The following is a 23,536-nucleotide window of genomic DNA, read 5'->3' as shown; positions in this document are numbered from 1 at the left end:
CTGCAGATCAAGAGGTCCCCGGTTCAAATGTGAATGCCCCCTTAGGACTTGGAATGTTAGGAATATGTGTAGCCATATCTTCCTGCCTTTTTGTGCTCATACTGTACAGGGTTATATCTCAATGGCACGGGGTTTGATTGCAGATTAAGAGGTCCCAGGTTCCATCCATGTGCCTAATTTGGGCTTGGCATATTAGGAATAAACAAATCCTTGACATAAATTCATTTTTGAGGTTTGTGCTCATGCAGTACGGGGTTATAGCTCAACGACAGAGCATTTGTCTGCAGATCAATAGGTCTACGTTTTGGATCTGGCTTGCTTGACATAATCAACGACATGATTTCAAAGTGAGTCTGTAATCAAGTTGTCCACAGTTCAAATCTTGGTGTCCCCTTTGGACTTGTCTTATTTGAAGGTTTTGAGTTGTAGAGTTGCTGATTCTGATTTGGAGTAACCAAAGACCTGAGTTTACAGTGAAGGAGTCAATGTTTGATATTGTTGAATCGAAGGATCTAACTTAATCTTTGGCTCGAAGCACAGAAGTCTGTAGGGGTATGGCTTAATGAAAGAGAATTTTTCTGGAAAGATGTGGGGGCATAGTTCAGTGTTAGAGCATTTGAGTGCGGATCAAGAGGTCCTCGGTTCAAATCCGAGTGCTGTTTATGGATTTGGCAGATAAGGAATAAGTGCAAACATATCTATATAGAAAGATTCTGTATGTGATTGTAACTCAGTGGCACATCCTCTCGAGAGGTTCTTTTTTTGTATCTGGCATGCTTGTCATATCCATAAACTTTATTCAAAATTGAGTCTGTCATCTTGTGTGAGGCTATGATCCAGGGAGTCTGTGGGGGTATAGCTCAGTGGTAGAGCATTTGACTACAGATCAAGAGGTCCCCGGTTCAAATCTGGGTGCCCCCTTTGGAAATGGCATGTTAGGAATATGTGTAGCCATATCTTCCTGCCATTTTGTGCTCATACTGTACGGGGTTATATCTCAATGGCACGGCGTTTGATTGCAGATCAAGAGGTCCCAGGTTCATTCCATGTGCCTAATTTGGGCATGGCATATTAGGAATAAACAAATCCTTGACATAAATTCATTTTTGAGGTTTGTGCTCATGCAGTACGGGGTTTTAGCTCAACAACAGAGCATTTGTCTGCAGATCAATATTTCTATGTTTTGGATCTGGCTTGCTTGACATAATCAACGACATAATTTCAAAGTGAGTCTGTAATCAAGTTGTCCACAGTTCAAATCTGGGTGTCTCCTTTGGACTTGTCTTATTTGGAGGGTTTGAGTTGTAGAGTTGTTGATTCTGATTTGGAGTAACCAAAGACCTAAGTTTACAGTGAAGGAGTCAATGTTTGATATTGTTGAATCAAAGGATCTAACTTAATCTTTGGCTCTAAACACAGAAGTCTGTAGGGGTATGGCTTAATGAAAGAGCATTTTTCTGCAAAGAATTGGGGGCATAGTTGAGTGGTAGAGCATTTGAGTGCAGATCGAGAGGTCCTCGGTTCAAATCCGAGTGCCGCTTATGGATTTGGCAGATAAGGAATAAGTGCAAACATATCTACATAGAAAGATTCTGTATGTGATTGTAACTCAGTGGCACATCCTCTCGAGAGGTTCTTTTTTGTATCTGGCATTCTTGTCATATCCAAAAACTTTATTCAAAATTGAGTCTGTCATCTTGTGTGAGGCTATGATCCATGGAGTCTGTGGGGGTGTAGCTCAGTGGTAGAGCATTTGACTGCAGATCAAGAGGTCCCTGGTTCAAATCCGGGTGCCCCTTTGGATTTGGCAGGTTAGGAATATGTGATGCCAAATCTTCCTGCCTTTTTGTGCTCATACTGTACAGGGTTTTATCTCAATGGCACGGCGTTTTATTGCAGATCAAGAGGTCCCAGGTTCATTCCATGTGCCTAATTTGGGCTTGGCATATTAGGAATAAACAAATCCTTGACATAAATTCATTTTTGAGGTTTGTGCTCATGCAGTACGGGGTTATAGCTCAACGACAGAGCATTTGTCTGCAGATCAATAGGTCTAGGTTTTGGATCTGGCTTGCTTGACATAATCAACGACATGATTTCAAAGTGAGTCTGTAATCAAGTCGTCCACAGTTCAAATCTGGGTGTCCCCTTTGGACTTGTCTTATTTGGAGGTTTTGAGTTGTAGAGTTGCTGATTCTGATTTGGAGTAACCAAAGACCAAAGTTTACAGTGAAGGAGTCAATGTTTGATATTGTTGAATCGAAGGATCTAACTTAATCTTTGGCTCTAAACACAGAAGTCTGTAGGGGTATGGCTTAATGAAAGAGCATTTTTCTGCAAAGATTTGGGGGCATAGTTGAGTGGTAGAGCATTTGAGTGCAGATAAAGAAGTGCTCGTTTCAAATCCGAGTGCTGCTTATGGATTTGGCAGGTTAGGAATAAGTGCAAACATATCTATATAGAAAGATTCTGTATGTGATTGTAACTCAGTGGCACATCCTCTCGAGAGGTTCGTTTTTGTATCTGGCATGCTTGTCATATCCAAAAAAATTTATTCAAAATTGAGTCTGTCATCTTGTGTGAGGCTATGATCCATGGAGACTGTGGGGGTATAGCTCAGTGGTAGAGCATTTGACTGCAGATCAAGAGGTCCTCGGTTCAAATCCGGGTGCCCTCTTTGGATTTGGCAGGTTAGGAATATGTGTTGCCATATCTTCCTGCCTTTTTGTGCTCATACTTTACGGGGTTATATCTCAATGGCACGGCGTTTGATTGCAGATCAAGAGGTCCCAGGTTCATTCCATGTGCCTAATTTGGGCTTGGCATATTAGGAATAAATAAATCCTTGACATAAATTAATTTGTGAGGTTTGTGCTCATGCAGTACGGGGTTATAGCTCAACGACAGAGCATTTGTCTGCAGATCAATAGGTCAACGTTTTGGATCTGGCTTCCTTGACATAATCAACAACATGATTTCAAAGTGAGTCTGTAATCAAGTCGTCCACAGTTCAAATCTTGGTGTCCCCTTTGGACTTGTCTTATTTGAAGGTTTTGAGTTGTAGAGTTGCTGATTCTGATTTGGAGTAACCAAAGACCTGAGTTTACAGTGAAGGAGTCAATGTTTGATATTGTTGAATCGAAGGATCTAACTTAATCTTTGGCTCGAAGCACAGAAGTCTGTAGGGGTATGGCTTAATGAAAGAGCATTTTTCTGCTAAGATGTGGGGGCATAGTTCAGTGGTAGAGCATTTGAGTGCGGATCAAGAGGTCCTCGGTTCAAATCCGAGTGCCGTTTATGGATTTGGCAGATAAGGAATAAGTGCAAACATATCTATATAGAAAGATTCTGTATGTGATTGTAACTCAGTGGCACATCCTCTCGAGAGGTTCTTTTTTTGTATCTGGCATGCTTGTCATATCCAAAAACTTTATTCAAAATTGAGTCTGTCATCTTGTGTGAGGCTATGATCCAGGGAGTCTGTGGGGGTATAGCTCAGTGGTAGAGCATTTGACTAAAGATCAAGAGGTCCCCGGTTCAAATCTGGGTGCCCCCTTTGGAAATGGCATGTTAGGAATATGTGTAGCCATATCTTCCTGCCATTTTGTGCTCATACTGTACGGGGTTATATCTCAATGGCACGGCGTTTGATTGCAGATCAAGAGGTCCCAGGTTCATTCCATGTGCCTAATTTGGGCTTGGCATATTAGGAATAAACAAATCCTTGACATAAATTCATTTTTGAGGTTTGTGCTCATGCAGTACGGGGTTATAGCTCAACGACAGAGCATTTGTCTGCAGATCAATAGGTCTACGTTTTGGATCTGGCTTCCTTGACATAATCAACGACATGATTTCAAAGTGAGTCTGTGATCAAGTCGTCCACAGTTCAAATCCTGGTGTCCCCTTTGGACTTGTCTTATTAGGAGGTTTTGAGTTGTAGAGTTGTTGATTCGGATTTGGAGTAACCAAAGACCTGAGTTTACAGTGAAGCAGTCAATGTTTGATATTGTTGAATCGTAGGATCTAACTTAATCTTTGGCTCTAAGCACAGAAGTCTGTGGGGGTATGGCTAAAAGAAAGAGCATTTTTCTGCAAAGATGTGGGGGTATACTTCAGTGGTAGAGCATTGGACTGCAGATCAAGAGGTCCCCGGTTCAAATCCGGGTGCCCCTTGTGGATTTGGCAGTTTAGGAATAAGTGCAAACATATCTATATAGAAAGATTCTATGTGATTGTAACTCAGTGGTACATCCTCTCGAGAGGATTGTATTTGGCATGCTTGTCATATCCATAAACTTTATTCAAAAGTGAGTCTGTCATTTTGTGTGAGGCTATGATCCAGGGAGTCTGTGGGGGTATAGCTCAGTGGTAGAGCATTTGACTGCAGATCAAGAGGTCCCCGGTTCAAATCCGAATGCTCCCTTTGCATTTGGCATGTTAGGGATATGTGTAGCCTTATCTTCCTGCCTTTTTGTGCTCATACTGTACAGGGTTATATCTCAATGGCACGGCGTTTGATTGCAGATTAAGAGGTCCCAGGTTCAATCCATGTACCTAATTTGGGCTTGGCATATTAGGAATAAACAGATCCTTGACATAAATTCATTTTTGAGGTTTGTGCTCATGCAGTACGGGGTTATAGCTCAACAACAGAGCATTTGTCTGCAGATCAATATTTCTATGTTTCGGATCTGGCTTGCTTGACATAATCAACGACATGATTTCAAAGTGAGTCTGTAATCAAGTTGTCCACAGTTCAAATCTGGGTGTCCCCTTTGGACTCGTCTTATTTGAAGGTTTTGAGTTGTAGAGTTGCAGATTCTGATTTGGAGTAACCAAAGACCTGAGTTTACAGTGAAGGAGTCAATGTTTGATATTGTTGAATCAAAGGATCTAACTTAATCTTTGGCTCGAAGCACAGAAGTCTGTAGGGGTATGGCTTAATGAAAGAGAATTTTTCTGGAAAGATGTGGGGGCATAGTTCAGTGGTAGAGCATTTGAGTGCGGATCAAGAGGTCCTCGGTTCAAATCCGAGTGCTGTTTATGGATTTGGCAGATAAGGAATAAGTGCAAACATATCTATATAGAAAGATTCTGTATGTGATTGTAACTCAGTGGCACATCCTCTCGAGAGGTTCTTTTTTTGTATCTGGCATGCTTGTCATATCCAAAAACTTTATTCAAAATTGAGTCTGTCATCTTGTGTGAGGCTATGATCCAGGGAGTCTGTGGGGGTATAGCTCAGTGGTAGAGCGTTTGACTACAGATCAAGAGGTCCCCGGTTCAAATCTGGGTGCCCCCTTTGGAAATGGCATGTTAGGAATATGTGTAGCCATATCTTCCTGCCATTTTGTGCTCATACTGTACGGGGTTATATCTCAATGGCACGGCGTTTGATTGCAGATCAAGAGGTCCCAGGTTCATTCCATGTGCCTAATTTGGGCATGGCATATTAGGAATAAACAAATCCTTGACATAAATTCATTTTTGAGGTTTGTGCTCATGCAGTACGGGGTTTTAGCTCAACAACAGAGCATTTGTCTGCAGATCAATATTTCTATGTTTTGGATCTGGCTTGCTTGACATAATCAACGACATAATTTCAAAGTGAGTCTGTAATCAAGTTGTCCACAGTTCAAATCTGGGTGTCTCCTTTGGACTTGTCTTATTTGGAGGGTTTGAGTTGTAGAGTTGTTGATTCTGATTTGGAGTAACCAAAGACCTAAGTTTACAGTGAAGGAGTCAATGTTTGATATTGTTGAATCAAAGGATCTAACTTAATCTTTGGCTCTAAACACAGAAGTCTGTAGGGGTATGGCTTAATGAAAGAGCATTTTTCTGCAAAGAATTGGGGCCATAGTTGAGTGGTAGAGCATTTGAGTGCAGATCAAGAGGTCCTCGGTTCAAATCCGAGTGCCGCTTATGGATTTGGCAGATAAGGAATAAGTGCAAACATATCTACATAGAAAGATTCTGTATGTGATTGTAACTCAGTGGCACATCCTCTCGAGAGGTTCTTTTTTGTATCTGGCATTCTTGTCATATCCAAAAACTTTATTCAAAGTTGAGTCTGTCATCTTGTGTGAGGCTATGATCCATGGAGTCTGTGGGGGTGTAGCTCAGTGGTAGAGCATTTGACTGCAGATCAAGAGGTCCCTGGTTCAAATCCGGGTGGCCCCTTTGGATTTGGCAGGTTAGGAATATGTGTTGCCATATCTTCCTGCCTTTTTGTGCTCATACTGTACAGGGTTTTATCTCAATGGCACGGCGTTTTATTGCAGATCAAGAGGTCCCAGGTTCATTCCATGTGCCTAATTTGGGCTTGGCATATTAGGAATAAACAAATCCTTGACATAAATTCATTTTTGAGGTTTGTGCTCATGCAGTACGGGGTTATACCTCAACGACAGAGCATTTGTCTGCAGATCAATAGGTCTAGGTTTTGGATCTGGCTTGCTTGACATAATCAACGACATGATTTCAAAGTGAGTCTGTAATCAAGTCGTCCACAGTTCAAATCTGGGTGTCCCCTTTGGACTTGTCTTATTTGGAGGTTTTGAGTTGTAGAGTTGCTGATTCTGATTTGGAGTAACCAAAGACCCGAGTTTACAGTGAAGGAGTCAATGTTTGATATTGTTGAATCGAAGGATCTAACTTAATCTTTGGCTCTAAACACAGAAGTCTGTAGGGGTATGGCTTAATGAAAGAGCATTTTTCTGCAAAGATTTGGGGGCATAGTTGAGTGGTAGAGCATTTGAGTGCAGATCAAGAAGTGCTCGTTTCAAATCCGAGTGCCGCTTATGGATTTGGCAGGTTAGGAATAAGTGCAAACATATCTATATAGAAAGATTCTGTATGTGATTGTAACTCAGTGGCACATCCTCTCGAGAGGTTCGTTTTTGTATCTGGCATGCTTGTCATATCCAAAAAAAATTATTCAAAATTGAGTCTGTCATCTTGTGTGAGGCTATGATCCATGGAGACTGTGGGGGTATAGCTCAGTGGTAGAGCATTTGACTGCAGATCAAGAGGTCCTCGGTTCAAATCCGGGTGCCCTCTTTGGATTTGGCAGGTTAGGAATATGTGTTGCCATATCTTCCTGCCTTTTTGTGCTCATACTTTACGGGGTTATATCTCAATGGCACGGCGTTTGATTGCAGATCAAGAGGTCCCAGGTTCATTCCATGTGCCTAATTTGGGCTTGGCATATTAGGAATAAATAAATCCTTGACATAAATTAATTTGTGAGGTTTGTGCTCATGCAGTACGGGGTTATAGCTCAACGACAGAGCATTTGTCTGCAGATCAATAGGTCAACGTTTTGGATCTGGCTTCCTTGACATAATCAACAACATGATTTCAAAGTGAGTCTGTAATCAAGTCGTCCACAGTTCAAATCTTGGTGTCCCCTTTGGACTTGTCTTATTTGAAGGTTTTGAGTTGTAGAGTTGCTGATTCTGATTTGGAGTAACCAAAGACCTGAGTTTACAGTGAAGGAGTCAATGTTTGATATTGTTGAATCGAAGGATCTAACTTAATCTTTGGCTCGAAGCACAGAAGTCTGTAGGGGTATGGCTTAATGAAAGAGCATTTTTCTGCTAAGATGTGGGGGCATAGTTCAGTGGTAGAGCATTTGAGTGCGGATCAAGAGGTCCTCGGTTCAAATCCGAGTGCCGTTTATGGATTTGGCAGATAAGGAATAAGTGCAAACATATCTATATAGAAAGATTCTGTATGTTATTGTAACTCAGTGGCACATCCTCTCGAGAGGTTCTTTTTTTGTATCTGGCATGCTTGTCATATCCAAAAACTTTATTCAAAATTGAGTCTGTCATCTTGTGTGAGGCTATGATCCAGGGAGTCTGTGGGGGTATAGCTCAGTGGTAGAGCATTTGACTACAGATCAAGAGGTCCCCGGTTCAAATCTGGGTGCCCCCTTTGGAAATGGCATGTTAGGAATATGTGTAGCCATATCTTCCTGCCATTTTGTGCTCATACTGTACGGGGTTATATCTCAATGGCACGGCGTTTGATTGCAGATCAAGAGGTCCCAGGTTCATTCCATGTGCCTAATTTGGGCTTGGCATATTAGGAATAAACAAATCCTTGACATAAATTCATTTTTGAGGTTTGTGCTCATGCAGTACGGGGTTATAGCTCAACGACAGAGCATTTGTCTGCAGATCAATAGGTCTACGTTTTGGATCTGGCTTCCTTGACATAATCAACGACATGATTTCAAAGTGAGTCTGTGATCAAGTCGTCCACAGTTCAAATCCTGGTGTCCCCTTTGGACTTGTCTTATTAGGAGGTTTTGAGTTGTAGAGTTGTTGATTCGGATTTGGAGTAACCAAAGACCTGAGTTTACAGTGAAGCAGTCAATGTTTGATATTGTTGAATCGTAGGATCTAACTTAATCTTTGGCTCTAAGCACAGAAGTCTGTGGGGGTATGGCTAAAAGAAAGAGCATTTTTCTGCAAAGATGTGGGGGTATACTTCAGTGGTAGAGCATTGGACTGCAGATCAAGAGGTCCCCGGTTCAAATCCGGGTGCCCCTTGTGGATTTGGCAGTTTAGGAATAAGTGCAAACATATCTATATAGAAAGATTCTATGTGATTGTAACTCAGTGGTACATCCTCTCGAGAGGATTGTATTTGGCATGCTTGTCATATCCATAAACTTTATTCAAAAGTGAGTCTGTCATTTTGTGTGAGGCTATGATCCAGGGAGGCTGTGGGGGTATAGCTCAGTGGTAGAGCATTTGACTGCAGATCAAGAGGTCCCCGGTTCAAATCCGAATGCTCCCTTTGCATTTGGCATGTTAGGGATATGTGTAGCCTTATCTTCCTGCCTTTTTGTGCTCATACTGTACAGGGTTATATCTCAATGGCACGGCGTTTGATTGCAGATTAAGAGGTCCCAGGTTCAATCCATGTACCTAATTTGGGCTTGGCATATTAGGAATAAACAGATCCTTGACATAAATTCATTTTTGAGGTTTGTGCTCATGCAGTACGGGGTTATAGCTCAACAACAGAGCATTTGTCTGCAGATCAATATTTCTATGTTTTGGATCTGGCTTGCTTGACATAATCAACGACATAATTTCAAAGTGAGTCTGTAATCAAGTTGTCCACAGTTCAAATCTGGGTGTCTCCTTTGGACTTGTCTTATTTGGATGGTTTGAGTTGTAGAGTTGTTGATTCTGATTTGGAGTAACCAAAGACCAAAGTTTACAGTGAAGGAGTCAATGTTTGATATTGTTGAATCGTAGGATCTAACTTAATCTTTTGCTTGAAACACAGAAGTCTATAGGGGTATTGCTTAATGAAAGAGCATTTTTCTGCAAGGATGTGGGGGCAAAGTTCAGTGGTAGAGCATTTGAGTGTAGATCAAGAGGTCCTCGGTTCAAATTCGAGTGCCGCTTATGGATTTGGCAGATTAGGAATAAGTGCAAACATATCTATATAGAAAGATTCTGTATGTGATTGTAACTCAGTGGCACATCCTCTCGAGAGGTTCTTTTATGTATCTGGCATGCTTGTCATATCCAAAAACTTTATTCAAAAGTGAGTGTGTCATGTTGTGTGAGGCTATGTTCCAGGGAGTCTTTGGGGGTATAGCTCAGTGGTAGAGCATTTGACTGCAGATCAAGAGGTCCCCGGTTCAAATCCGGGTGCCCCCTTTGGATTTGGCATGTTAGGAATATGTGTAGCCATATCTTCCTGCCTTTTTGTGCTCATAGTGTACGGGGTTATATCTCAATGGCACGGCGTTTTATTGCAGATCAAGAGGTCCCAGGTTCATTCCATGTGCCTAATTTGGGCTTGGCATATTAGGAATAAACAAATCCTTGACATTAATTCATTTTTGAGGTTTGTGCTCATGCAGTACGGGGTTGTAGCTCAACGACAGAGCATTTGTCTGCAGATCAATAGGTCTACGTTTTGGATCTGGCTTGCTTGACATAATCAACGACATGATTTCAAAGTGAGTCTGTAATCAAGTCGTCCACAGTTCAAATCTGGGTGTCCCCTTTGGACTTGTCTTATTTGAAGGTTTTGAGTTGTAGAGTTGCTGATTCTGATTTGGAGTAACCAAAGACCTGAGTTTACAGTGAATGAGTCAATGTTTGATATTGTTGAATCAAAGGATCTAACTTAATCTTTGGCTCTAAACACAGAAGTCTGTAGGGGTATGGCTTAATGAAAGAGCATTTTTCTGCAAAGATGTGGGGGCATAGTTGAGTGGTAGAGCATTTGAGTGCAGATCAAGAGGTGCTCGTTTCAAATCCGAGTGCCGCTTATGGATTCGGCAGATTAGGAATAAGTGCAAACATATCTATATAGAAAGATTCTGTATGTGATTGTAACTCAGTGGCACATCCTCTCGAGAGGTTCTTTTTTGTATCTGGCATGCTTGTCATATCCAAAAACTTTATTCAAAATTGAGTCTGTCATCTTGTGTGAGGCTATGATCTATGGAGTCTGTGGGGGTATAGCTCAGTGGTAGAGCATTTTACTGCAGATCAGGAGGTCCCCGGTTCAAATCCGGGTGCCCCCTTTGGATTTGGCAGGTTAGGAATATGTGTTGTCATATCTTCCTGCCTTTTTGTGCTCATACTGTACGGGGTTATATCTCAATGGCACGGCGTTTGATTGCAGATCAAGAGGTCCCCGGTTCAAATCCGGATGCCCCCTTTGGATTGGGCATGTTAGGAATATGTGTAGTCATATCTTCCTGCCTTTTTTGTGCTCATACTGTACAGGGTTATATCTCAATGGAACGGCGTTTGATTGCAGATCAAGAGGTCCCAGGTTCATTCCATGTGCCTAATTTGGGCTTTGCATATTAGGAATAAACAAATCCTTGACATAAATTCATTTTTGAGGTTTGTGCTCATGCAGTACGGGGTTATAGCTCAACAACAGAGCATTTGTCTGCAGATCAATAGGTCTACGCTTTGGATCTGGCTTGCTTGACATAATCAACGACATGATTTCAAAGTGGTTCTTTAATCAAGTCGTCCACAGTTCAAATCTGGGTGTCCCCTTTGGACTTGTCTTATTTGGAGGTTTTGAGTTGTAGAGTTGCTGATTCTGATCTGGAGTAACCAAAGACCTGAGTTTACAGTGAAGGAGTCAATGTTTGATATTGTTGAATCGAAGGATCTAACTTAATCTTTGGTTGGTCCCCGGTTTTTGCAGATTAGGAATAAGTGCAAACATATCTATATAGAAAGATTCTGTATGTGATTATAAATCAGTGGCACATCCTCTCTTTTTTGTATCTTGCATGCTTGTCATATCCAAAAACTTTATTCAAAAGTGAGTGTGTCATCTTGTGTGTGGTTATGATCCAGGGAATCTTTGGGGGTATAGCTCAGTGGTAGAGCAAATCCGAGGGCTGCTTATTGATTTGGCAGATTAGGAATAAGTGCAAACATATCTATATAGAAAGATTCTATGTGATTGTAACTCAGTGGCACATCCTCTCGAGGGGATCTTTTTGGTATTAGGCATGCTTGTCATATCCATAAACCCGGGCCGCCTGGGTGAAAATTAGGAATCCAAACCGCTAGACCATATGGGATTTGGACACCTTAAACTGGCCAGTGGCTCACTTTCCATACATGTGGTCAGTGTGGGCGCAGGATCTTGTAGTGGCCTGTTGCTTTAGGTCCGCGACTGTAACAATGCGATAATAATTTGGCAAAACAAGAATTATCCAAAAGGACGGTTTTCTGAATTATATAGTGTTGTATGCATTCAAGGGATCTAAGAGTCCTGTGATTGCTGAATTGATACCTTGAACTGGTAATTAAGCTCTTGTCCAGGTGAAAATACTTGTCATACATCTGAAAACAAACATTGCAACTGTTATCTAGATGAAAAACTGTCTATCGTCGGTCTGTCAAGGTCCAAAATTGACATACAAATGGCAATAGCAAAGCATGTCCGTGTCTCCCCTAGACATCGGAATGGGTGTGCAGAATATGTCGTTTTTGGAAAAAAAGAAGAATGCCTGGAGATTTGCCTTTTCTTCTAGATTTTGGAGAAGAAAAAAAAACACAACAACAAAATAAGCCGGAGAAAAACAAGCACAGAGCGAGCCAGCCAGGAGTCGAATCTTCTGATCCGTAGTCAGACACGTTATCCATTGCGCCACTGGCCCACCGATAGTAGAGACTCCCGATTGCTACAGAGTTGTTGGTTTTAGATGTGACAGTGGCAAGAATAGCTGTCTGCTTATTCTCACCTTGTTATAAGGAGGTAAGCCTACCAGCCCACCAACCCACCAGCCCCTCCCTGGTGGTCTATTGGTTAGGATTCGGCGCTCTCACCGCCGCGGTCCGGGTTCGATTCCCGGTCAGGGAAAGCTCTTTTGGCTTCCAATTGTGAACTGCGAATTCAAGCTCTGCTAACAGCTGCGAGAAAGCCAGCTCCAATCCAAAAAAATGGTGAGCACTTGAAAAAAAGACATCCTTCAAACCGGAGTCAAAACAGCGACCTAAGGATTGCCAACACTCCAACCTACAGTCCTCCACTCTACCAGCTGAGCTATCGAAGGGGCAAAGTGTTAGACAGAACCTCGACATCTGATGCAGGAAGATGTGCTGGATTTTTGAGGAGGGAAGCAAAAAGGAGCATGAGTTCCCATACCAGGAGTCGAAACCGGGCCGCCTGGGTGAAAACCAGGAATCCTAACCGCTAGACCATATGGGATTTGGACACCTTAAACTGGCCATTGGCGCACTTCCCATACATGTGGTCAGTGTGGGCGCAGGATCTTGTAGAGGCCTGTTGCTTTAGGTCTGTGACTGTAACAATGTGATAATAATTTGGCAAAACAAGAATCCTCCAAAAGGACGGTTTTCTGAATTATATGGTGTTGTATGCATTCAAGGGATCTGTTTTTTTTACTCAACCCGGGGATTCAGGTTTTTTGGGCAGATTCTTGTGATTGCTGAATTGATACCTTGAACTGGTAATTAAGCTCTTGTTCAGGTGAAAATACTTGTGTCATGCATCAGAAAACACACATTGAACAGTTATCTAGATGAAAATCTGCCTATCATCGGTCTGTCAAGGTACAAAATTAACATATTGTGAGGTTAATAATGAAAGTGAGACCAATTTTTAATCCGCAAAGTTGCTGATTATTCGCTCGTTCAGTTTAACTCAGATTACAATTTATTCTCCATGTCCAGGTGGCAATTAGTGATAAGGCTTCAAAATGGCAAGCCTGTGACATCAAAACAACATGGCATTACACCCTTGGAAGTAATGAAGCAGTTACAGAGTAGCGATGAAATTGTTCATTCGAAAATCAACTGGCTGCCAGCCTGCAGTTTATTTAACCCTTTAATCTCCGAGCTTGTCGGAGTGCTTGTGAGACGAATGGCAATACCGAAGCATGTCCGTGTCTTCCCTAGACATCGGAAAGGGTGTGCAGAATGTCTTTTTTTTTTAAAAAAGAAGAATGCCTGAAGATTTGCCTTTTCTTCTGGATTTTGGAGAAGAAAAAAAAAACACAACAACAAAATAAGCCGCAGAAGTGCAAACATATCTATATAGAAAGATTCTGTATGTGATTGTAACTCAGTGGCACATCTTCTCGAGAGGTTCTTTTTTGTATCTGGCATGCTTGTCATATTCAAAAACTTTATTCAAAATTGAGTCTGTCATCTTGTGTGAGGTTATGATTTATGGCGTCTGTGGGGGTATAGCTCAGTGGTAGAGCATTTGACTGCAGATCAAGAGGTCCCCGGTTCAAATCCGGGTGCCCCCTTTGGATTTGGCAGGTTAGGAATATGTGTTGTCATATCTTTCTGCATTTTTGTGCTCATACTGTACGGGGTTATATCTCAATGGCACGGCGTTTGATTGCAGATCAAGAGGTCCCCGGTTCAAATCCGGATGCCCCCTTTGGATTGGGCATGTTAGGAATATGTGTAGTCATATCTTCCTGCCTTTTTTGTGCTCATACTGTACAGGGTTATATCTCAATGGAACGGCATTTGATTGCAGATCAAGAGGTCCCAGGTTCATTCCATGAGCCTAATTTGGGCTTTGCATATTAGGAATAAACAAATCCTTGACATAAATTCATTTTTGAGGTTTGTGCTCATGCAGTACGGGGTTATAGCTCAACAACAGAGCAATTGTCTGCAGATCAATAGGTCTACGCTTTGGATCTGGCTTGCTTGACATAATCAACGACATGATTTCAAAGTGGTTCTTTAATCAAGTCGTCCACAGTTCAAATCTGGGTGTCCCCTTTGGACTTGTCTTATTTGGAGGTTTTGAGTTGTAGAGTTGCTGATTCTGATTTGGAGTAACCAAAGACCTGAGTTTACAGTGAAGGAGTCAATGTTTGATATTGTTGAATCGAAGGATCTAACTTAATCTTTGGTTGGTCCCCGGTTTTTGCAGATTAGGAATAAGTGCAAACATATCTATATAGAAAGATTCTGTATGTGATTATAAATCAGTGGCACATCCTCTCTTTTTTGTATCTGGCATGCTTGTCATATCCAAAAACTTTATTCAAAAGTGAGTGTGTCATCTTGTGTGTGGTTATGATCCAGGGAATCTGTGGGGGTATAGCTCAGTGGTAGAGCAAATCCGAGGGCTGCTTATTGATTTGGCAGATTAGGAATAAGTGCAAACATATCTATATAGAAAGATTCTATGTGATTGTAACTCAGTGGCACATCCTCTCGAGGGGATCTTTTTGGTATTAGGCATGCTTGTCATATCCATAAACCCGGGCCGCCTGGGTGAAAATTAGGAATCCAAACCGCTAGACCATATGGGATTTGGACACCTTAAACTGGCCAGTGGCGCACTTTCCATACATGTGGTCAGTGTGGGCGCAGGATCTTGTAGTGGCCTGTTGCTTTAGGTCCGCGACTGTAACAATGTGATAATAATTTGGCAAAACAAGAATTATCCAAAAGGACGGTTTTCTGAATTATATAGTGTTGTATGCATTCAAGGGATCTAAGAGTCCTGTGATTGCTGAATTGATACATTGAACTGGTAATTAAGCTCTTGTCCAGGTGAAAATACTTGTGTCATACATCTGAAAACACACATTGCAACTGTTATCTAGATGAAAAACTGTCTATCGTCGGTCTGTCAAGGTCCAAAATTGACATACAAATGGCAATAGCGAAGCATGTCCGTGTCTCCCCTAGACATCGGAATGGGTGTGCAGAATATGTCTTTTTTGGAAAAAAAGAAGAATGCCTGGAGATTTGCCTTTTCTTCTAGATTTTGGAGAAGAAAAAAAAACACAACAACAAAATAAGCCGGAGAAAAACAAGCACAGAGCGAGCCAGCCAGGAGTCGAATCTTCTGATTCGTAGTCAGACACGTTATCCATTGCGCCACTGGCCCACCGATAGTAGAGACTCCCGATTGCTACAGAGTTGTTGGTTTTAGATGTGACAGTGGCAAGAATAGCTGTCTGTTTATTCTCACCTTGTTATAAGGAGGTAAGCCTACCAGCCCACCAACCCACCAGCCCCTCCCTGGTGGTCTATTGGTTAGGATTCGGCGCTCTCACCGCCGCGGTCCGGGTTCGATTCCCGGTCAGGGAAAGCTCTTTTGGCTTCCAATTGTGGACTGCGAATTCAAGCTCTGCTAACAGCTGCGAGAAAGCCAGCTCCAAACCAAAAAAATGGTGAGCACTTGAAAAAAAGACATCCTTCAAACCGGAGTCGAAACAGCGACCTAAGCATTGCCAACACTCCAACCTACAGTCCTCCTCTCTACCAGCTGAGCTATCGAAGGGGCAAAGTGTTAGACAGAACCTCGACATCTCGTGCAGGAAGATGTGCTGGATTTTTGAGGAGGGCAACATCCTCTAAGCAAAAAGAAGCATGTGTTCCTGTACCGGGAGTAGAACCCAGGCCGCCTGGGTGAAAACCAGGAATCCTAACCACTAGACCATATGGGACTTGGACACCTTAAACTGGCCATTGGCGCACTTTCCATACATGTGGTCAGTGTGGGCGCAGGATCTTGTAGTGGCCTGTTGCTTTAGGTCTGCGACTGTAACAATGTGATAATAATTTGGCAAAACAAGAATTATCCAAAAGGACGGTTTTCTGAATTATATAGTGTTGTATGCATTCAAGGGATCTGTTTTTTTTTACTCACCCCGGGAGATCAGTTTTTTTGGGCAGATTCCTGTGATTGCTGAATTGATACCTTGAACTGGTAATTAAGCTCTTGTCCAGATGAAAATACTTGTGTCATGCATCTGAAAACACACATTGCAACCGTTATCTAGATGAAAATCTGACTATCATCGGTCTGTCAAAGTACAAAATTGACATATTGTGAGGTTAATAATGAAAGTGAGACCAATTTTGAATCCGCAAAGTTGCTGATTATTCGCTCGTTCAGTTTAATGCAGATTACAATTTATTCTCAATGTCCAGGTGGCAATTAGTGATAAGGCTTCAAAATGGCAAGGCCGTGACATCAAAACAACATGGCATTACACCCTTCAAAGTAATGAAGCAGTTACAGAGTAGCGATGAAATTGTTCATTCGAAAATCAACTGGCTGCCAGCCTGCAGTTTATTTCCCCCTTAATCGCCGAGCTTGTCGGAGTGCTTGTGAGACGAATGACAATACCGAAGCATGTCCGTGTCTTCCCTAGACATCGGAAAGGGTGTGCAGAATATGTCTTTTTTGGAAAAAAAGAAGAATGCCTGAAGATTTGCCTTTTCTTCTGGATTTTGGAGAAGAAAAAAAAACACAACAACAAAATAAGCTGGAGAAAAACAAGCACAGAGCGAGCCAGCCAGGAGTCGAACCTAAAATCTTCTGGGGCCTCATTTATAAAGCGTGCGTACGCACAAAACGGGGCTGGAAACGTACGTACGCCAGTTCCCACGCAAAGGTTGTGATCTATAAAAAACAAACTTGACGGGAGAATGTGCGCACCTTTAAGCAAACTTTGAGCCGTGCGTACGCACATTCTGGAGACAAAGGGAATTGGCGACACCGATGGTGAGGTCGTGAACTGAAGTTAGATTGTAGAAAATAAATGTGAGAAGAACGATTATAAGAATGAATGACATTTAATTTTCACTCCATTTCATACGTTATATCCACATTATCATGAAGATTAAATCCAACAGTGTTATTTGTGCCGATTGTTTTAGGCTATATACATCTAGTAAAATCCAAACGTAATTCAAAATGTATTAAAAGTAAAATAAAATAATAATCAGCGCTGCCTTACAGTCACATTGTCCACAACGGGAGCACAGGAGGACATGGCGCGATACATGTGATAGCCTACAGAATAGCATGAAATACCCTTTTATTAGAGAACTGCAGAACACAGTGTAAAAAGGAAATATTTTCCTTAATGTACATAGCCTATATCATAAAATGTCAAAGTCTGCAAATACAGTCATGAAGCACAATCGCTACTCATCATCGGTCCTAACTATTACGGTGTTCATTACAAAACCGTCAAGAAGCATGTGTTCACTATAACATTTTCGTCTTAAATTTTCGCCCACAAATTAATTAAGTGATTTTGTCAAGGTGTTAACGATCAGTCTATTTGCTAGAAACATATAAATTCTCCGGTGACCCGGGTATGTAATGCTTCATGATGGCACTCCTGGCACTGTTGGAGGATTACGCTAATGGCAGAATAAGGAGAGAACGAGTTTTCAGGGACCATGATGATTTCCTGGCCCATGATGATGACTGGCTAATAAGCCGATTTAGATTCCCTAGAGCTGTGCTCTTGGATCTATGTGCTGAATTGGTTCCAGTATTAGAGAGGGCAACACGCCGGAACCATGCCATCCCAGTCCAAATACAAGTCCTCACCACTCTGGGGTTCTTGGCAACCGGCTGTTTCCAGCGGGAATTGGCAGACAGGTAAATTAATAATATAAAAAAACTATAAGTAATCCTCAAATTTGTCTCTAAGACCTTTTTGTATATGAAATAATTCTATTGGAATCTATCATCTCACCCTATAGGTCTGGTATATCACAGCCGTCCCTGAGTGCCATAATATCTGTCGTTTTAAATGGTATACTTAATATGGTTAGTCGATACATCAGGTTCCCCTACACTGTGCGAGAACAGGCCGAAATTAAAACGCAATTTGCAGCAATGTCTGGTTTCCCAAATGTAATCGGCGCAATTGACTGCACTCATGTTGCTATAAGGGCACCATCTGAAAATGAATTTGCTTATGTTAATAGAAAGCATGTGCATTCTATTAATGTGCAAATCATATGTGACTCCAACATGACCCTCACAAATATTGTGGCACGCTGGCCTGGTTCAACACATGATTCCTTTATCTTGACACATAGCAGTGTAGGGAACAGACTAAATGCAGGCGCAGTACGTGATGGCTGGCTTCTTGGTGAGTTTAACAATATTAAAAAGTAGAAACTGTAACAATTTTGTTTTTAATATAATTATAACCTGCAGGCGACAGTGGCTACCCCCTGAGACGCTGGCTCCTCACCCCATTTTTAAACCCGCAGAGCGCAGAGGAAACTCATTATAACGAGGTCCACTCTCGTGCCCGCGCAGTTGTGGAGCGTGCCATCGGCATCCTGAAATGCAGATGGCGTGCTCTGGATGCCTCGGGTGGCAGACTTTTATACCATCCAGCAAAAGTGTGCAAGATTGTCAGGGCGTGTGGTGTTTTGCACAATATAGCACTGAGAAACGGTATTCCTCTCCCTCCTGATCTCCCTCTACCCCAGCATTACGACCCCGAGCCACAGCCCCCTGGCGGACAAGAGGGATATCAACGAGGTGCAAGAATCCGTGAGGATGTCATGCGGCGTTTGTAAAGAAAGACAAAACTCAAGGTTCATGTTTTAACTGCATCTTTTAATGATTGTGCAATTTCTTGCATCACTTCTCTCATCTGCCATAGCTCATCTGCAACCCTGTTGACAGCGTTTATTGTCTCTCGCTGTAACTGCAGGACTGCGTCAGTGAGTACCCGACCACTTTTGGATGTGCCAGACGCAGAAGGGGCACTGCTTTGAGCCGGACGCTGTGCATCTGCATCTGAGAACCCCTCACCCTGAACCTCCTGTTCATTTACAGCTTCAGACTCCGGAAGGACTGGAGGACAAACAATTGGCAACATTTATCCATTTATCACCCCACACACTCAAATGTACAGCGTTAATGATTAAAAATCGGTTTAACCTTGCTCCTCTGTGGTTTCAGTCACGTCAGTGTCTCCCTCCTTTTCCGACACAATACCACACACGCTGACCTCCCCAATTATAGCCGCGATTTTGCTGTCCACTGATGTGAGATCAGCTGTACATGGGCCCCCACCAGTTGCAGCCACGCTCTGGCAGTAGGAGGACAGTTTTCTCTTTGCCTCCACCTTGAATGAATGAGAATCTTTATTTCACATATTTTGCATACTGTAAGCACATGTAAATAAAACTTTTTGAAAATCAATATTGCTATTTATATAGGTATATAGCCTAATAAAACACAAATGTAATATGTTGGTAAAAAAAAAAATTGTATACCTTCAGGTCGGACCATTTTTTCTTTAATTCTGCAACTGTCCGTTCTGTCCCACTGACACAATTGACGGCAGAAGCAATACTTTGCCACTCGCACTGCTTCTTTTTATTAGTGACCCCACTGCTGTGGCCACCAAATAACACAGTTTTCCGAGCCTCCACCTCCCCTACAAGTGTTTTAATCTCAGTATCTGAGAAATTACGTTTTTTTCCTCTTTTCTCACCTGTCGCCATTATTAAAATTAGGCTAACAGAAATGCACGTTTTCACTTTCTTGGATTAATTAATTGGCGGGTCGCATGCCAGTTTTCCAGGTATATATGGGATTCCACTCTCATTTACATGCTGATCAGCAATCATGAGGTGATTTGCATTGACTATTTATGGTTAAAAATGGGCGTGTACAGGGCGGGATATGAGGCTGGTTCACGTACGCACATCTGCGGGTGATCTGTGATTTATAAAGGGAACATTGCTTACAGGTGTGCGTACGCACGGTTTTATAAATCGGAATATTTTTTGGCGTACGCCATTTTTTGGCTTTTGGGCGCACGTAAACTTTTAGTAAAGATCCTACGCATAGTTTTATAAATGAGACCCCTGATCCGAAGTCGGACGCATTATCCATTGCGCCACTGGCCCACCAATAGTAAAGACCCCTGATTGCTACAGAGTTGTTAATTTTAGATGAGACAGTGGCAAGCATTGCTGTCTGCTTATTCTCACCTTGTTATCAGGAGGTAAGCCAACCAGCCCACCAGTCCACCAGCCCCTCCCTGGCGGTCTAGTGGTTAGGATTCTGCGCTCTCACCGCCGTGTCCTGGGTTCGAGTCCTGGTCAGTGAAAGCTCTTTTGGCTTCCAATTGTGGACTGCGAATTCAAGCTCTGCTAACAGCTGCGAGAAAGCCAGCTCCAAACCAAAAAAAAATGGTGAGCACTTGAAAAAAAGACCTCCTTCGAGCCGGCAAGCTAAGGTTTGCCAACACTCCAACCTACAGTCCTCCACTCTACCAGCTGAGCTATCGAAGGGGCAAAGTGTTAGACAGAACCTCGACATCTGGTTCAGGAAGATGTGCTGGATTTTTTTTAGGAGGGAAGCAAAAAGGAGCATGCGTTCCCATACCAGGAGTCGAACCCGGGCCGTCTGGGTGAAAACCAGGAATCCTAACCGCTAGACCATATGGGATTTGGACACCTTAAAATGGCCATTGGCGCACTTTCCATACATGTGGTCAGTGTGGGCGCAGGATCTTGTAGTGGCCTGTTGCTTTAGGTCTGCGACTGTAACAATGTGATAATACTTTGGCAAAACAATAATTATCCAAAAGGACGGTTTTCTGAATTATATAGTGTTGTATGCATTCAAGGGATCGGGTTTTTTTTACTCACCCCGGGGGTTCAGTTTTTTTTGGGCAGATTCCTGTGATTGCTGAATTGATACCTTGAACTGGTAATTAAGCTCTTGTCCACGTGAAAATACTTGTGTCATACATCTGAAAACACACATTGCAACCGTTATCTAGATGAAAATCTGCCTATCATCGGTCTGTCAAGGTACAAAATTGACATATTGTGAGGTTAATAATGAAAGTGAGACCAATTTTTTATCCACAAAGTTGCTGATTATTCGCTCGTTCAGTTTAATGCAGATTACAATTTATTCTCAATGTCAAGGTGGCAATTAGTGATAAGGCTTCAAAATGGCAAGCCTGTGACATCAAAAAACATGGCATTACACGCTTCAAAGTAATGAAGCAGTTACAGAGTAGCGATGAAATTGTTCATTCGAAAATCAACTGGCTGCCAGCCTGCTGTTTATTTCCCCTTTAATCGCCGAGCTTGTCGGAGTGCTTGTGTGATGAATGGCAATACCGAAGCATGTTACGCGACTCCCCATAGACATCAGAACCTCAATCTATCAGGGTTCTGTAGCTCTACTGCTGTCCAAAAAGTCACTTCTGGTGCAGGAAGATGTGCTGGCTTTTTGAGGAGAGAAGCAAAAAAGATCAAGCTTTCCCATCACGGGAGTCGACCCCTGGCTGCATGGGAGAAATCCAGGAATCCTAACTGCTAGACCATATGGGAACTGGCCAGCTTTAACATTGCAACCGTTTGAAGTATTTTGTTTTTGTTAAAGTCTTTTTAATCCCGGGCAGTTTTAAACTGTCTGTGGTCGAGCTACTTTGTTTTTTTTTTTTTTTTTTTTTTGGCTAAGCTATTTAGCTAAGCTAACAAGGATGGAAACAATGGCTAATGGATCAGATCTGGACAAGGTTTTTGAGGAAAAGAACAATGATTTTGAAGGAGACACTACTTTGAAAAAATGGATTATGAAAAACGATGGAAAGGATTACAATGAAACATGGGCAACTGTTGTATCGAGAAGGAAAAGAAATGGAGCTGAAATGGAGAAAGGTCGCACTGAACAGCAACCAACTTCACAAGGTAAAGAAAAGTTTGATACAAACGGAGAAAAGAGACAAGAAGAAAGTCGCAGAAATGAAATGATAAATAGATTAAAAGACAAAATGAAATATCAGAGAGAATACAAGAAAGAAACAACATTGACAATGACTGTGGAAAATCCAGAAAAACTAACTGCCATGATGATAATTAAAGCTATTGAGGACATTACTGGAAAAGGTAAACTATATGGACTAAGGAAAAAAAATGACTTTGAGTATGAGCTTACAATGGAGAATCAACTAGACTGTGACAATTTATCGAATGGATTACTATTGAACGGACAAATGTGTAAAATAAGCAAACTTTGTGAAATGGAGAGGGTGGTTTCTTTTTTACGTTTGCCAAATTATATCAATGACAAGGATGTACTACAAAAACTGCAAAGCTGGGGAGTTACACAGATACTGCCGTTGGGACAATGATGGCAGATGGAACTAGATTTATTCGAGTCAAATTCCCTAAGGAAGTGGTGTCACTTCCATATAACACCAGTTTTGAAACAGAGGAAGGAACACAGTTTTTTAGAGTCATTCATGATCAGCAAGTAAAAATATGCCGACTGTGAGGGACCAAGCAGTCAAGGGCAAAGAATGCAGGATTTCCAAAAACAAGAAAATGATTTATTAAATGCCAAACAAAATTACAAATTAAATTACTTGAAAACTGAACAAAATAAAGTCAGGTCTAGGCCCAAAAACAGGGTCAACTGAACAGAACCAAACTTAACAGTAATCAAAACCAAACTAGACAAAAAGAAAAACATGACCTCTCAAATGACACACATGGGGAACTTATATACACAAAGGACTAGTCCATTACACATACACAGGGAATAACACCAACATTACTTAACACAATTCAAATAAATAAAGTAATAAACCCAGAAACATGAATAAATGGGTCATCCACAAAGTAATATAGCCAAAGAATCATACTCAACAAAATATACATAGAATTATAATAACCAAATAAACAGATATAATTAATCTGGCACCCCCAGCTAATTAGCAACATGGTTTAATCCAACAGAACAAAATGGCAGCCACTGACGCCAGCCGGTCCTTTATTGGAACGGACCTCCACCAAAGCGCTACGTCCCAGACAGCACCAACCCTCCACTCTTTCCACGTAAGAACTTAAACTCAAAAGAAATAAATGTTAACATGCCAGTAACAACTAGAAAGTGTGCACCCAAACTAGAAATTTATGGCAGAAAACAAATTTGAAAATAAAACAATGAACGTAAACTAAATCTGTGTCTGTCATTATTATGAAATATGCGAATAGCGTGATCTGTAACCAAGGTATCTGTAACAAATGTGTCATGAAATACTAAACATAATCTAAAATAATTGTGTAAACAACCCAGAAAGAGGGATGCATGTGTGCATGGGTTCTCAGTTACTGCCCCTTTGGTGTGGCCACGTCCTCGGCCATCACACCGACTATGTTCAAGTGCTGAACATGAAAAGAAAGACTGCCCTCAACTAACATGCAGAGAATGC

General features: G+C 41.8%; 20 non-coding genes across 20 annotated transcripts; 18 read left to right on the top strand and 2 right to left on the bottom strand.

The window, feature by feature from the left end:
* Nucleotides 1-849: 849 nt before the first annotated feature.
* trnac-aca (transfer RNA cysteine (anticodon ACA)) lies at nt 850-921 on the top strand. The gene has a single exon. It is a non-coding gene; the product is annotated as a tRNA-Cys (tRNA).
* An 806-nt stretch (nt 922-1,727) lies between these two features.
* trnac-gca (transfer RNA cysteine (anticodon GCA)) lies at nt 1,728-1,799 on the top strand. The gene has a single exon. It is a non-coding gene; the product is annotated as a tRNA-Cys (tRNA).
* Nucleotides 1,800-2,605: 806 nt separating this feature from the next.
* trnac-gca (transfer RNA cysteine (anticodon GCA)) lies at nt 2,606-2,677 on the top strand. The gene has a single exon. It is a non-coding gene; the product is annotated as a tRNA-Cys (tRNA).
* Nucleotides 2,678-3,225: 548 nt separating this feature from the next.
* Nucleotides 3,226-3,297, top strand: trnar-gcg (transfer RNA arginine (anticodon GCG)). The gene has a single exon. It is a non-coding gene; the product is annotated as a tRNA-Arg (tRNA).
* Nucleotides 3,298-3,484: 187 nt separating this feature from the next.
* trnaf-aaa (transfer RNA phenylalanine (anticodon AAA)) lies at nt 3,485-3,556 on the top strand. Its single transcript has one exon. It is a non-coding gene; the product is annotated as a tRNA-Phe (tRNA).
* A 798-nt stretch (nt 3,557-4,354) lies between these two features.
* On the top strand, nt 4,355-4,426 carry trnac-gca (transfer RNA cysteine (anticodon GCA)). Its single transcript has one exon. It is a non-coding gene; the product is annotated as a tRNA-Cys (tRNA).
* Nucleotides 4,427-4,974: 548 nt separating this feature from the next.
* trnar-gcg (transfer RNA arginine (anticodon GCG)) lies at nt 4,975-5,046 on the top strand. The gene has a single exon. It is a non-coding gene; the product is annotated as a tRNA-Arg (tRNA).
* A 187-nt stretch (nt 5,047-5,233) lies between these two features.
* On the top strand, nt 5,234-5,305 carry trnac-aca (transfer RNA cysteine (anticodon ACA)). Its single transcript has one exon. It is a non-coding gene; the product is annotated as a tRNA-Cys (tRNA).
* An 806-nt stretch (nt 5,306-6,111) lies between these two features.
* On the top strand, nt 6,112-6,183 carry trnac-gca (transfer RNA cysteine (anticodon GCA)). The gene has a single exon. It is a non-coding gene; the product is annotated as a tRNA-Cys (tRNA).
* An 807-nt stretch (nt 6,184-6,990) lies between these two features.
* trnac-gca (transfer RNA cysteine (anticodon GCA)) lies at nt 6,991-7,062 on the top strand. The gene has a single exon. It is a non-coding gene; the product is annotated as a tRNA-Cys (tRNA).
* Nucleotides 7,063-7,610: 548 nt separating this feature from the next.
* Nucleotides 7,611-7,682, top strand: trnar-gcg (transfer RNA arginine (anticodon GCG)). The gene has a single exon. It is a non-coding gene; the product is annotated as a tRNA-Arg (tRNA).
* A 187-nt stretch (nt 7,683-7,869) lies between these two features.
* trnac-aca (transfer RNA cysteine (anticodon ACA)) lies at nt 7,870-7,941 on the top strand. Its single transcript has one exon. It is a non-coding gene; the product is annotated as a tRNA-Cys (tRNA).
* Nucleotides 7,942-8,739: 798 nt separating this feature from the next.
* On the top strand, nt 8,740-8,811 carry trnac-gca (transfer RNA cysteine (anticodon GCA)). The gene has a single exon. It is a non-coding gene; the product is annotated as a tRNA-Cys (tRNA).
* An 806-nt stretch (nt 8,812-9,617) lies between these two features.
* trnac-gca (transfer RNA cysteine (anticodon GCA)) lies at nt 9,618-9,689 on the top strand. The gene has a single exon. It is a non-coding gene; the product is annotated as a tRNA-Cys (tRNA).
* An 806-nt stretch (nt 9,690-10,495) lies between these two features.
* trnac-gca (transfer RNA cysteine (anticodon GCA)) lies at nt 10,496-10,567 on the top strand. Its single transcript has one exon. It is a non-coding gene; the product is annotated as a tRNA-Cys (tRNA).
* A 1,742-nt stretch (nt 10,568-12,309) lies between these two features.
* trnae-cuc (transfer RNA glutamic acid (anticodon CUC)) lies at nt 12,310-12,381 on the top strand. Its single transcript has one exon. It is a non-coding gene; the product is annotated as a tRNA-Glu (tRNA).
* A 276-nt stretch (nt 12,382-12,657) lies between these two features.
* Nucleotides 12,658-12,729, bottom strand: trnae-uuc (transfer RNA glutamic acid (anticodon UUC)). The gene has a single exon. It is a non-coding gene; the product is annotated as a tRNA-Glu (tRNA).
* A 994-nt stretch (nt 12,730-13,723) lies between these two features.
* trnac-gca (transfer RNA cysteine (anticodon GCA)) lies at nt 13,724-13,795 on the top strand. Its single transcript has one exon. It is a non-coding gene; the product is annotated as a tRNA-Cys (tRNA).
* Nucleotides 13,796-15,539: 1,744 nt separating this feature from the next.
* On the top strand, nt 15,540-15,611 carry trnae-cuc (transfer RNA glutamic acid (anticodon CUC)). Its single transcript has one exon. It is a non-coding gene; the product is annotated as a tRNA-Glu (tRNA).
* A 5,068-nt stretch (nt 15,612-20,679) lies between these two features.
* Nucleotides 20,680-20,751, bottom strand: trnae-uuc (transfer RNA glutamic acid (anticodon UUC)). Its single transcript has one exon. It is a non-coding gene; the product is annotated as a tRNA-Glu (tRNA).
* Between the last annotated feature and the right edge of the window lie 2,785 nt (nt 20,752-23,536).

This window comes from Carassius carassius, chromosome 38, assembly GCF_963082965.1.
Source record: "Carassius carassius chromosome 38, fCarCar2.1, whole genome shotgun sequence".
NCBI classification, from domain to species: Eukaryota; Metazoa; Chordata; class Actinopteri; order Cypriniformes; family Cyprinidae; genus Carassius; species Carassius carassius.
Note: the sequence above shows the minus strand (reverse complement) of the source record. Positions and strands in the feature narration are given on the sequence as shown.